Raw genomic sequence first — 14,522 nt, 5'->3', positions numbered from 1 at the left:
AAAATCACATTTGTTGCATACTTACACATGCCCACATGCATTCACAGAGCTAAAGCAAACAGCCTGAGGGCATCTTATTCTTTCTTTTCTTCTACCATCCCATTTAGCGCCTTGAAATTTCATAGTTCAACATTTGAGTAGTGGGAAAGGGGGGAAAAAAATTGGCTGATGCCCTCCAACGTTTTCTTTGACTCCATGAAAATTAGTGTCACGTCCTTTGAGCAAAGGAGGAATGTTAGAGGGAAAAAAAATAAGTTGAGGATGGGGGACAAAGAAAAAGGCCAATAGTTTGTTTATACTCTTGACTTGAGTGGCCTGCCACCTTAAAAGATGACAATCTAGGAGTACTACCTAAACCTTGACCCGTCATTCAAAGTGGGGTCTAGGACATTTGCAGACCTGAATAATGTCTTTCAGCATCTAAAATTCATATTTTTCTTTCCATGTGAGACCGTGTGCAACTGGGAAATACAGTTACAACTATTCATTCATTCATTCATTAGTTCAGATTATGAAAAAGCATTTTATGTGTGACTCTCACTCAGATGCCAGCAGAGACTTGCGTTTGCTCACATGCTCCACTCCACACTGTAGTTACTATGCTCATAATTATATTCATTATCACAGTAATTAATTAACCTTAAGTGTCATAATAAACATGATTGTTAACCAAAGGATAAATCAAAACTTGTCTTTATTTCAAATCATACATTTATGGTGTATTATAGTGCTCCATTATATCTCAGGTTATTCTCTTAAGTGCTTGCCTGGCTTCTGTAGTATATAATCATAATGATAATACTTCCTCACACACTGGTTATCACCTTTTTTGAGCTATGGTCGTTTTGAAGGGTCTGAATGTCACTGAGCACGAGTCGCACGAGTCCTGCCAACCAGGCTAAGTGTTAAACTATGGTGAAGGCCCCTCTTAATCGGCTTATCAGTCAATCAGGAGTCACTCGTAAATGTGCTATGACACTGAACTTGTGTGATATTTATGACGCCATACTGATCATGTGAACTGCTGCTTTTTTTCCCCCCTTCTTCTTTAAATTTTTTTTTTTATTTGTCCGTCATGGGCATGAGAGCATGAAGGAGTTTAACCGTGCAGGGAAGGAGTGCATCATGTTCAGCAAGGCACAGATGGAAGCCACTCAGTGCTCAAAGGAATCAGCGAGGAGTGAAATCATTGAGTGGGCTTGATTTTCAGGGGGGAAAAAATGCAAATGTAATAATTCAGTGTTTGGAGATTGGTGGATAATGCAGCGGTGATTGATGTTTTTTTTTTTTCTCCTCTGATTTCTCTCAGGGACTGAAGAGGTGAGGCGCTGGAGTGTTTCTCCTCCTGGTGTGTGAATGGGTGGGGGGGTCCAACCTGGTGAAGAATCAAGGATTGAAGTCAACACAGGTGATTCCTCTTCTTTTTTTTTCTTTAATCTTTTTCTTACATGTATGAAGTGGGAGCCTACAGAGCCTGGTAGATATCAGGGGTCAAATTAATATCATATTCTGCCTCATAAATTAGAAATGGATGCTCTCAAATAAGTGAGTGACTTGGCCTACAGGTTGTCGTGATTTAGCGGCAGCCAAGATGTCAGCAACAGGCTAGCTGCAATCAGATATTTGCAGGTTGTAACTACTAATTGTGTGTTTGTAGATGCACTATAGAGAGGCAAAATCAAATGCACTTTTATCTTCAGAAAGGCATTAATTTCTGACATTGTTGAATCCAAGGTGGAGAAAGCTAATAGCCTGTTACCTCGCTGTGTTCTAGTTTTATTTGTACTGCAGTGTTCATGCACTTGTTAGGTAGAAGTGGTTGGTTCACATTCATCTTAAAAACAATAAAACTGTGTTGTTAAAATAACTCACTATTGCCGAGGCCTACCTCAGCAACCGAGCTAATGAGCTTGCTAACCAATAGTAGCGATCTAGCTAGCTTTGGGGAACATCAAGCTCTTTTTAGATGTACAGTCCTGAGAACAAAATACCCCTGGGGAGTAAACAGCGCAGTAGAGCTAAAATATAAAGCAGCTTGGAGAACTAATGTGAGAGACTAGCACTAATCAGACTACTTAGTCTGTTTTGCAACAGTCCTCAGAAGAAAACAAAACTATTTACCTTTATGTTCCATAAATACGAGAGCAGAAATGACTAATTTGTGCACAAGAAGTAAATAATTTGAGAGCACAAACCCAGTGTTGAGTACATTCATTTTATTTAAATCCCTGAGACTTCCTAGGCTCTGTAAGGACACTTCCTAATTAGCTGTGATGCTGCTTTGCCTGAGATACACTATTCCTGCAAAAGATGTTATGTCACAGCTGGAATCAAACAAAGCTTGTTAGTGGAAACTAGATATCAGCCTCCGCTGTCACTGCTGTGATTTAAAGACCGCAACTTGTTTGCTCGGACATGCTCCGTCCTCCGCCGTGCTCCACTGTCTTTAGGTAAACATGCGATGGCAGCAGTTTGTGTGTGGTCAGGGTCGGCTCACCTCGCGGAGCATGTTGATTTCATCAGGAGCTCCTTTGGGTGGTGGTGGTGGGGGGAGGGGTTGGGTTGGGTGTCTGAGTAAGCAAGCGTTGAGATGTTGCGTCTGTTTAACATTTTTTTGCCGTCACCCAAGTTCATATGTAGCGTGAGGACAGACATACAGAAGGTCATGACTGTCTGCTTCAGCAGCAGGCCAGCAGTTCATCCTTATGCAATACGTACCCAGCGTGTGCTCCACTAAAAGGGAGAATTATGTCGTGGAAAGGGAATGTAATTGGTTCGTCCACTGTATTATACAATACAGCTATGGCTTCATGGATTAGGAATTGGGACATCCAGCATCCACACACACACACACACACTGAATAGATAAGAGTGGTTAATCTTGATTAGAGCAGTGTGAATGCTGAGGAATACGGTGCCCTGACAAACATCTGCCCGCCACACAGCTGAGTGGGATAAACCAAAGTGATTATTGTGGAAATGTCAGGCGAGGTAGACAGTGAGAGCAAGTGAAACGAGGGGAATATGACATGAACAGGGGACATGACACGACTGCTTCACAGTCAGTTCTCTCTCTCTCTCTCTGTCTGTCTTTCTTTCTCTCTCCCTTACTCTCAATGACAGAGTTTTCTTTCCTCCCCTCACTGTCGCTGTGGAGGGAAAAATATAGCTGGGTTTGATTGAGAGGCTGCAGTCAAAGGAAATGGCAACAATCTCAAATAGATAAGTGTAACATCTGAGGTTGATAACCACAATAAAAGCATCCAGAAATAAAAATGTGTGTAGGGCTGTAACCAATGATTGTTGTTTTTTTATTTTATTTTATTGACTAAGTTCTGGTTAGTCTGTAAAATGTCAGAAAATAGCAAACACTGCTTTTTTATATAGCTTTATAGAGCACAAGGTGACACCTTCAGACTTCCTGCTTTGTCTGACCAGCGGTCTGTAATTAAAAATATATTCCAGGTCATAAAACAGAAAACGTTCATATTTGAGAATCTGGACTCTAGTGATTTTTGCCAGTGTGGTATTTTTTATTTTTTTTGTGTGTGTTTATTTCTTTGGGTTGCCAGGTTGCTCTCCGTCTCTGCAGCACCCGTGTAAACCTTAATGAATAATCACTTTCCTCTGTGAAATGTGAGGGGTGCAGACATTCTGTTAACCTCGCTAAAGGAAAAAGAGAGAGGGGTGGGGGCTGGGAGGAGAGGAGAGGAAAAAAAATCCCCTTCCTGTCAGTGGTCTCCCTCTCTCTCTCTCTCGCTTTTTCTCTCTGTTCTTGTGAGATCTGGAACTGATAAGTGCGAGGCCTCTGGTAACTGAACAGGAAGGATAGAGGGCCTGGCTCTGCACACATGTCCACCTCCCCTGTGCAGGAAAACAAAGAGACCAGAGCCTGCCACTTAACTCCAGGTTTCATGACATTCAAGCCTATTAGAGGGATTATTATCACTTGTTGGAGTGAACTCTTACTCTGAGGAGATTTCTGTGGAATATAATGACAGGGAGACATTTTGATAAAAAAATACCAGTAGCCAAATTTCTGTATAGCAGCTTGACACTCGGGCACAATCACAACTCCCTTGTTCCAATGACCGGTGTTGAGTCAAGTGGAAGTACTTTATTAAACAAGTGCATGGCAGAGCGGTGTGAGTTTATCATTCAGCCCAAACACCCAGAGGTCTGGATGACAAGCTGTTGAACTGATAAGCGTGATGAGGCTGTTGTATGCACGGGTGTTTCCTGAAGCAAGGTGCTTAAAGGGAAAATGAAACCAAAAAGCGTATTGTAACACAGAGTAACCTGTGGAGCTCCCAGGACACCCAGCACAGTTTCAACAGGAGGAAGCTACAGCAAAGAGGCAGGAAGGAGGGAAATAGATATTTGGTCAATGGAATAATAATAATACAGAGGATAATCACCATGTTCTGTTTGAAATAAAGGCAGTAAGTAGAGAGGAAAATGGAAAAACATGCTTGCATACTGTTTAACCCACATATTGCTGTCAGATGAACTAGAATTTATATGCAAGCAACATAAGTCATTAATTCTTGCCATGTGTCTTCATTTTGTCATTATTTGTTGTGGTGTTGTGTTAAATCCAGTGGAAATTAGTCAGTGCAAAGATGCATTACCTCACTTTTCTGCCCCATCTTGTTGTCTGTCGGTGCATTTTATTCCTGCAGATAAGTGACTTTACATGATGCGACACGATACCTGGGTATTTCCAGTGCCGCTGCCACGGGGAGCGACAGGTTTATCTAAATCATCAGCACCAGCAGCGAGCTTTTTCTTCAGTCAAGTGCAGAACTATTTAAATTCCCCAAGAATCCCAGAAAGAGGTTCGTCTTGCTAGACTTGAGAAATCCGTTCCTACACAAACAGTGGCTTCGTTAATTGAAGTGCAGCAGGACTACGAAATATGTTGCAGCTTTCTCCGAACGATTTTCACCCCCCGCTCATTACCAGCAGCTCGATGTGACAAGATCAAATTCAGACTGCGAGAGTGTCCAAAAAAACATTCTTTGAAATGTAGAGATTCGCTGAACTGGATAATAATTGCACAACCCTGTAGAATGTACAACACATATTGATCGTATCTCAACAGTATCCAAGGATTTTACCCTTGAAGCTTTTGTGTCAGCGTGAGTACTGACTCAATGGTTCATCATTGATGCGCATCAGATGAGTATGAAGCTGATTTTCCCTGTACTCGACTGGGTGACTAACTGGCTGTGACAAGAAAGTACTTTTGCCAGGTTGCCTCCTCAGAACTTCTAACATCTCCAATCTTATCTCCTTTTATTTTTGGGATTGGGGTGGGGTTCCTCCATGCTTAATGCTCCTGCGGATTTTCCATCTGATCTCAGCTTTGTTTTCTCGACAATACCTTCAGCTGTAAACCAGCTTTTGGGAATCTCGGCCATATCTTACAGAGAGGGCTGACTGAGACTGCGGCGGAGATATTCCGGGGTGGTATTCTTCCCATGAGAAAGCGAGAGATAATGTGCCAGGGTGACAGCTGAATTATCAGCCCATTAGTCACCGAAGAGAGAGAACGAGGTGGATGAACATGGCATCCGTCAAGAAAGTGCCTTTTTTTTTTCTTTTTTTCTGCAGATAGCCTCCCCTTAACCACTACTCAGGAGGAATCTTTGTAGGTCTCTCCCACTGATGTATGTAGGAGCTGGAGGGCCGAGGTCAGGGAGCAGAGCTGGAGCTATCCCGGTGTTCTCTGCTGCTGCTGCTGCTGCTGCTGCTGCTGCTGCTGACCCTGTCCAAGGAACAGAGCAGCATAACACAAGAGGCAGAACTCGGTGTACTGCACTAAAAATAGCCGCGGCGTCATCCCCTCTTTCCCATAGACACATACAAATGGAGACGCACGCGCGCGCTCGTGCTCGTGCTCGTATAGGCCCACGTCTTCAGAGGCGTTTCGCGACTGCTGGTGATAGTCAGCAACATGCCAGAACAGCGTTTGATTGACAGGGTGACTGCGGCGGCACAAAGTGTTTGTCTATGCGGGACAGATGTTCTCCGCAAGCCCGCTGCGACGGTCTGAGTTGACATACAGCAGGAGGAAACCACTTGGCTCCGAGATGAACTTCCCCCACCGTCCTGTGACCCTGCTGAATCTTCCGAGCCTACTTTACGCCTCGCGTGTCTTTTATATAAGCGATCGGCCTCAGCTCGGCTCGGCTCGAACAAAGACGTCTGAAGAGAAAAACAAAGAGCGTCGAACAAATGGAGTAGTGCTCACTTCCTCTGATGCAAAATTGAAGCCGATATCCCTTTGACATGCCATCCACGGATAACTTGTCAATTTCCTGTTCATGATGAATAGCCTGAATAAGCTACACAGCACAAGCCAACAGATTAATTAACGGCGCGGCGTAATATGTTTTAAGAACACTTGGCATTGAGATGCTGTTGGCTTTGTGAATGGTCTACCTCCATGCTGCCTCTTGAAATAGGACCGCATTGACAAGCCTTTCTTGTGCCTATTGCTGCCATATTATTGCACCAGTGAAAGCGGTTACCGCAGCCTCATTAGGTCGGTACATTCTTGTTTTAAAACATAACCTGGACCCAACGAGATTGACTCGACTCCACACAGCTTCCGCCGAACGCTCTATCTGCTAATATGTCTGTGCAAAGCTAATGAAATGATGATAGCGGCAGCGCTGCGGGGCCTTGATTTAGCGCGTCAGCTGATCAGACTGCCAGTCAAGTGGCTCAGTTTGAAGATGTATTTACAGCAGGAGACGAATATAAGCCCAGATCCTACTTGGTGCGGTAGAAGTTCCTCAAGCTTCAGACTTCAGAAAAATTTAATTATACTTTTACATCAGTGAAAGGATCTGTGATTGATCCACAGCTCTTGGATATTTAGCCACAGAAAAAAGAAGAAAAACAGATATTTCAGTATTTACAGCACTTTGTCACCTTGACAAACTGTGAAATTAATAATTTGTTCCTTTGGCTCTTTCAAAAAGGCTTCGATAGAAAATACGGTGGATATTACAAATTCATCTCCTCCAGCTCTGTAGCGCAATTGAGCTCCACACAATGAAGTCAGATCTCCCTTTTTTTTCTGTTTTTTTTTTTTTTTTTGAACGCCCTGGAATTCGAGGCAGACAAACTGATAGTCATCAATTTGAGACTTGTTTGGTAATTTCTGGGATCAAAGGCGATGATGAGGATGATGATACTGATGCTAATCCCACTGAAGGGGATGATTGAGTCATCAAGGCAAAACAGCTGTCTTGTATGCTGCCGTCCCCCACCACCACCACCACCTCCACCACCGCCGCCGCCACTAATGGCTGATGATGACGGTAGCAGAGTGTAAGAGAGTGCAATTGACAGCAGAGTTTTTTGAGCTTCCTCTGGGAGGAGGGAGAAAGGCTGAATCTGAGCGGAGGGAAGCAGGCAGCAGGGTGGCCATGAAACATTCATGCACCTGGGGACTCTTAACATAAGGAGAGCAAGCTGAGCCAGTAATGAAGTAAAAGAGCAGAGGACTTTTAATGGCTCTGTTTGTCCTTTTTATGAGATTAGCTTTAGTCTGGCTTCTTATATAAATTGCATTAAAAGCCTAATTGCATACAGTGATTTAGTGATGACTCGTACTCACCCAAAAAAAGCCACTGCCTGCTGCAAGAGCCGTGGAGAAAAAACTATTTACATGCAGAATAATCTAATTGTGGTTAGCTACGGGATAATTGGTACCACAGGTGTGCTGCTGGTTATAGCTCAAAGCTGGGCAGCAGAAGGTCAGCCCCCCTCCCCACTCCCACACCACCCCTCACCCTCCACTTGTCTGCTCTGCTTCGGACTTTTGACATGACAACGCTGCACCAAATGTGGACATCCCCAGTTGTGCCCGCTCGGAACAGTTGTTCCGCCCCTAAACTCATCCCGACAGAAAAGGCAGAAAGGAGAGAGGAGCAGAGGAATGTGAAGATGAAGAGGAGAAGAAGGGGAGAAGTAATATTTAGACAGCTGCACGTGTGGAGCCGTGTATCGCTGTCGGTGGGAGGAGGGAGGCGGTGTGAAGGGTGGACGGTGGGGGTAGAAGTGGGGCGTTATTTTGGTGTCCTCAGCTACAGCTACAGCTACAGCTAGGCCCTCAGACAAACTCCTGCTGCAGTATTGATGTCACTGCGCCCTCCTGACAGCGGGCTCTAAATCACACGTGGCAGTCATCTTATAGATTTACAAACACCTGCTGCCTCTGTTCCCACTATATCATAGCCGTATATTATCTGTCCGAGCTGAATAAACTGAGAGAACTTGTTCAAACACGTTCTGCTGGGAGGGAATCCGTCAGAGGAACCTAGTATATCTGAGAGCTGACTGTCAATGTCTCTGTCCTGGCTTGAGACGCGGCGGTAGCTACAGTGACGGTGGTTGTGTGAGACAGCTGGTCACATGTCTGCGGTCCTGTGCTAGCCTGGCCTCTTGCCTTGAGGTGGTGGATGGCAGCTGACTGCTCTGATTCACTGGGAGCTTGACTCGTGTGTTGTGCGCCTCACAATGGATTGACTCATAGGGAGCAGCAGACGCAGAGCTTGTTCAGTGTCCATCTCTCAGTCATTCTTACTGGAGCTCTCTGTTTGACCTCCCTGTTTCACTGCTTTCTGTGTTTTTTTGATGGAGACAGTGGTCTTTTTTTCTCACGACTGTGTATGTTTCTGCATTGTTCCCTCTTTTCATTCCAGCCGGAGCGCTCACTTGTTCTTGTCACTGTTAACCCGCTGCCATCCTATAGGTGAGGATGTGTGGACTCCCAGTCAATCACCAGCTAGTTGTCTCTTCACCTGACAAGCACTTAGATCACAACTACCCCCCCTCCTCTAACCCTGCTTCACACAGTTTGCCCCTATAAGAGCCCCACTGATCATCCCTCTCTGTCTACCCAGCCAGTTGCATACCAGTTTGAATAATACATCCATACATTTGAGGGCTTATCAGATGCCACAACAGTACAGCGTGATGTAAAAGTAGGCCATGTAAGATTTGTTCGTTGTCACTGAAAAGACAATGAAGAAAAAAGTCTACGTTGACTAGATTTAGTCTCACATGTGAAAATAAAAATCAAAAGGACTAATTTTATATCCCTTAATCTGAATATTCAGTCACGCAACAGTTCATAACTGGTTCTCATGGTCAGGCCACATACTCCTAAAAACGCTGCTACATCTCAGTCTTTAACACCGTCTGATCGCATCTGAGCAATTTAGCTGATTGAATGTTGAAGACTACGAGGTTAACGGCCCGTGGAAAAACATTTCCTATGATGGTTTTAAGAAAGTCTGGGATTGACAGCTACATAGTGTTCATAATGTGAAGTAGCTTTCAGGCAAGGACTTTAAAGCTCTGGAAAATCTTTGGCTTTCCAGAGATTTTGAAGCTCTGGGACACTTTAAAAACCATTATTAGAGATTTTTCCATGATCCAAACTCAACCATAGCTGTTATGTTGTCATATAATATTCTAATCTACCATTGCTTTGCATTGTTGCCAGATGACGCTGCATTGCATTTTTGCTGTGTTTGTTCAGATTGCATTGAAATGAAGGGGACTTCCTATTGAAACGCCTTCCTCTCGTAGCCATGTGACCATCAGTGAGTAACCAGTTGTCTTTGTGCTTTGTGCTACCAATAAACTGTTTTGCTTGGCAACAGCATAAACAGGACATTAAATCTCTACCTGCGGTCACTCTCGCTCCCCTATCACATAATAACATGAGCAACACTCGCGCAGCAGCCACTAATTGCTGCTGGATATTTGAGCGGGGTCTCTTAAGACACTGACCTTGCATTAGCCAATCATAACAGAGCGTGTTACCAGGTTGAGCTCTGATCAGAAAAGTCCCCCTGCAGCACGAACAGTAGGAATTAATTATTCAGGCTGGCTGCTTGTACCTTTTGCTGGACACCATATTTAATGACATTTATAATGGCATCTTTGTGAGAGATTAATGGTGATGTGCTTTTGTGCAGCAAAACGCACAAAAGTCCAGCCAGACGGGTCGCTGCATGCCAGGTACTACCACAAAGAGAACAATGGCTGAGAGCATTTTAAAGCAGCATCCAGATTTTTGCGTTTTTAATATTTTGGATTTCTACTCTCACATTCATCACCTGGGATCGTACACATCTTCATACCTCGTCTCTTATACCCAACAATCTGGTACATTTTGTTTCAAGCCGACACGCATAAACCTATGGTGATGAGATTTCGCTACAATATTTATTATAGGAGGAAATGAAGACGTAAGAGATTAGAGCTTTCCCTCAAAATATTTACATCTCTGCCACCACTGTTTAGCTTCCACAGCTCGAGGGAAAAGGCAGAGTTCTCTAATGAGCAGTGGTTGGGTTTCCCCTGACCTTTTCATGAGGAGACTGAACAGCACTTTGAAGAACTGGAAACTTTTTTTTGTGACAGTTATGAAAAAGGAAACTTTTTTACTTTTTTTTTTTTTGTTACTTTTTTGTTTTCACTTCTTTTTACTTCACTTTGTGACTGGTCGTTCAACTGGAGGAAAAAATTGTCAAATCGGTTCTTTGCAATCCTTTTTTTCCATGTCTTATTCACGCCGCTCAATCAGTGGAGAAGGTTAAAGTTCAAGAACAAAGGTCTGGGTATAAACTTGACACGGCATTTATTCTTTTAAGCCAATTTTCCTCTTTAGGTGAATTGAATTTTAGACTTAAGATGTGTTGGTCCAAAAATCCAGTACATCTTAAAAAGTTCAGATCAAGCTTAAAGCAGATAACAGCGGCACGGCCGTTTCGGCTAATGCTGTGTTCAAGGCAGGCTTTTGAAACCGTAAGTTACAGCTTCAAGTCACAACTACGACTTGGTAGCGTTCCAGGTAACCCGTAGCTCGTGTTTTTACCGTCCTGTTGTCTGTGAAAGTTCCCTATAACGGCCACTCGTAACTTCCGACCCGTGAACTCGTACCAGATCGAACTGGTATGACTTCAAATAAAGGAAAAACACAAAGTACGAGTTTCCTTGAACGCACCATGAGTTAGCAGCCCCCGCCCTTGTCAGGCATCAATTGGTCCTCGTGCTACGTCACCACATTCACGCGCATCCCTTGGCTGCACACACAGCCCTTCATGCCGTTCTCTCCCCTCATTGGATAACACTTGTATCCCACAAGGAAAATTTTCTCCTCGGGTTACAGCAGAGCAGAGTGACGGAGAGACTCGTGTTTAGGCTGAAATACTTCATGTAAGTGATTGCTGACGGAAAATAGGACTATTTAGGACTTATATTAACAAGAACATTCCACTGATATCTGCTTTAACATGCGTTGGTCTTGTATTTACAGCATTTACAGCATTTGCTGTGTGAATATATGCATTAATAAACTGATACATAGGAACATAGAAAAGAAAAAGTAGGTTAGTAAAGAAAAAGTGTCAGGCGCTGCAGCTCTTTCAGCTTTCTTGGGTATTTGCTGTAAATATTGCTGAGCAACAGCAAGGCGATAGCGAGTCCGGTTGCATCTGCAGTATGCTAATGTAATGAGAGCAGGAAGCCAGCGGAGCGCCAGTCGCACTGGATCGCTACGGGGACACAGACGCGAGAGTCATCATGCAAATTAACAGGATGGCTGATAACTCAAAAACAAAAGTTTTAACGCGAGATAAGCAGCCAGAAGTGGACCGCACCTCCACTGGCAGGCCAGATTGGTTCAAACTCACTTGCTTTGATATTTCTCTCCTAACTAAATGTTCTTATCGCTGCCCCAAGCAAACATGCAAACAATCTGGTCTGTGTGTTTCCAGTCACATGGGCCTGAAGTGCTGGAGAGTCAGCGTGTCTGTCCTGGTATTTCCTGAGGGTTCGTAAACATACAGTACATACACACTCTCTCCCTTTCTGCCTTTCTTCCTCTCACACATCCTCTCACACACAGAGGAGGTCCTATTTAAATAGTCAATAATGTAATGATAATCTTTATTTGTACAGCGATGCGGGTGCTTTAGAGGACAAATTAAAACTAGTTACTATAAAACATAATACAAGGTGAAAAAATACGGGTTTATTAACACCGCGTCTGTTCATCTGTGACTCACTGTTGTTGCTGCCTTGTGATTCTAATATCAAGCTGCTCTCCTGATTAGGTAAGGATTAAGTAATAAAAGAATATTTAAAATAAAGCATAAGGAGTAATGGATGCAAATGTTTGAAACTGCCTCCAACATGTGGTTAGTCCTGAAAACAGAAGGATGTGACTTTATGTTGCACTTCCCCTTTTTCTTTTTAAAATAATCCTCTCATAATCATCAAGAAGTCCATTCACAACAAACTGTACACCCAGGAGAGCGAGAGGGAGAGAGAGGGAGCTTCTTATGCATTTAGATCATCACTAAAAAGCACTATTTTTTTTTTTTTAGCAATTACATCACCATCACTAAAGCCATTAATGGATGTTGTTTGTGAGTGAGTATGATTATTCTGGTGGCCAGTGGATGGCAGTGCATTAAATCATTATTCAATTTAAGCAGTTGAAATGTGTGTATGTGTGTTTGTGTGTGCTGGTTCATCTAATTGATTCGGAGTGTTAAAGTGCAGGGTTCAATGAATACTCTAATCAAAACCTTAGAGGCTGCTGCTAAATGCTAAAGAATGATTTAATGTGTTTCAACTTTTTTTTTACAGCCTTCAGTGAATACTTCAAGCTTAGTGTTGTAGTCTAACAGGAGGTGTTAATATCAGCACATACTGTAAATGCAAATGTTTGGATCTCGAACTGTCAAGTCGGAATAAAAATGTAATGAAGTGAAATCATGAGCTGTCAGCCCACATTTCAACCTCGGGATGTGTTAAGTGCTGTCAGCATCTCTTGCCACTAATCTCTCTTTCTTTCTTTTTCTTTTTTTTTTTACCCATTTAGTTGCCATCTAACACAATTTCATGGTGTTGATACAGAATCTAAAAATTCAATAGCTGAACATGTATGCTGGGATTATAATTTCGAGTCTCTGTGGGAGATGTAGGTCAACTGAAAGACTCTATTTCCTCAAATATTGTAATCCCCATTTGTTCTGCTTTCTTTTTTTCTCCACCAGAAACAGAGCTTTGAGGTCTTTGTCAGACGACAATGCCCTGGGCAGCGCGGTGGCTCTTCATGCTGTTGTCTTGCTTCCTCATGATTTCTACCCTCTCGTGTTGCCAGTTTACGCTTTTTTGTAATTCCCAGATCATGTTTTTAAAGTGCTCGCTTTACCTTAAAATCCCACTTGTGGACCGCAGCTTGAATGCGTTGTGTTTCCTTGACTCCCAGTGTGAACTTTTATTTGACCACCACTCCACTGCAGTGAGAGGAGCAAAGCAGGTCATGTTTATGGTTGAACTGGGGGAATGAGGTCAGCAGGATATACCCATTTAACCTTGCTGGAGACCTGAGTAGCCCAGAGAAAGGAAGTCATTCATTTAGTCTCCAGTGATAAAGCCAGGGTGAAGAGTTGACTCTGCCTCTCCTGTTCATTGATAAAAAAGAAGCTGATTTCGCCATCACTTTCCCAAATGTATTAGCCGCTGTACTAAGCCAAATTTATTACAGGCCTGTTTTCCTGCATTGGAGGGATGGTTTTGTGAAAGCAAGCATGAATACAAATAATAGATTTGTTTATATACCATTTCAGCATGATGGTTTTGGGTCTTTTTTTCTTTTTTTTGCCCCTGATTTAGTGACTAAACCTGATGTACCTTACAGGAGAAAAGAAGAAGGATTAGTTCCCTCGCTGCCGTGTTCAAATTCTGCTCCTGTGTTGTCTAAACCTGATAACAAGTATGACACAGGACAAGGTTGTCCATTGTGGAGAGAGCATTTTCCACAAAAGTCATTATGCCGGATCAATGCTCCCTTGGAGAAATGGCAGGCTCAATCGGCACACACACACACACAAACACACAAACACACAGAGATGGAGGATTGCGTCAAAATATGTAACAGCCCAAGGCTTCTTCTTGACGGTTCAGCAGTCCAAGGTACAAACCACATACTGTACCTGCAATTATGTGGATGTTTTCATTCAGCTCGTATTATTCAGCTAATGTCCGTTGTGATAATGAAAATGAAAAATATTTTTTTTTAAGGTCTGCTTCACACACTTGAACATGTTTTTACACTTAACCTCTGGAAGTCATGCACATGGTTGTTGATTTTTTGAGATCTCTTCCTCCGACTCGATACAATGGAGGTGAATAGGATTTTTTATTTTTGGTTTGCGTGTAGCTCTGAAAAAAGAAAATCTAACAGCAATGTATCCTTGCACAAGCAGTGTAAGGGTAGGCTACCTTGGGATTATGGCTGTCAACACCTATGAAAACTATTTGGTCGGTAGAAAAGAGTTCCAGTTAAAACAGTTCACAGAATTGTGGGAGCCAAAATTTCCCAAAATGGAGTTATATATCAAAGCCTGGGCAACTAAAAACCAAAATGATCTCCATGGCTGTGAAAGAATAAATTCACATTTTTTCCCAAGTCTATAAAA

General features: G+C 43.0%; 1 protein-coding gene across 2 annotated transcripts in view; it reads left to right on the top strand.

Annotated features, from left to right (window-relative positions):
- LOC146967309 (zinc finger MIZ domain-containing protein 1-like) overlaps nt 1–14,522 on the top strand; it is a 115,054-nt gene that overhangs the window by 28,423 nt on the left and 72,109 nt on the right. For both annotated transcript variants that reach the window (XM_085761821.1, XM_085761820.1), the window contains exon 2: nt 1,310–1,408. The gene's annotated coding sequence lies outside the window, so the exon portion shown is untranslated. The remainder of the gene's footprint in view (nt 1–1,309; nt 1,409–14,522) is intronic.

This window comes from Trachurus japonicus, chromosome 19, assembly GCF_045865225.1.
Source record: "Trachurus japonicus isolate A0001 chromosome 19, Traja_1.0".
Taxonomy (NCBI): domain Eukaryota; kingdom Metazoa; phylum Chordata; class Actinopteri; order Carangiformes; family Carangidae; genus Trachurus; species Trachurus japonicus.
The sequence above is the reverse complement of the archived record's forward strand: the minus strand, read 5'-3'. Positions and strand labels throughout refer to the sequence as shown.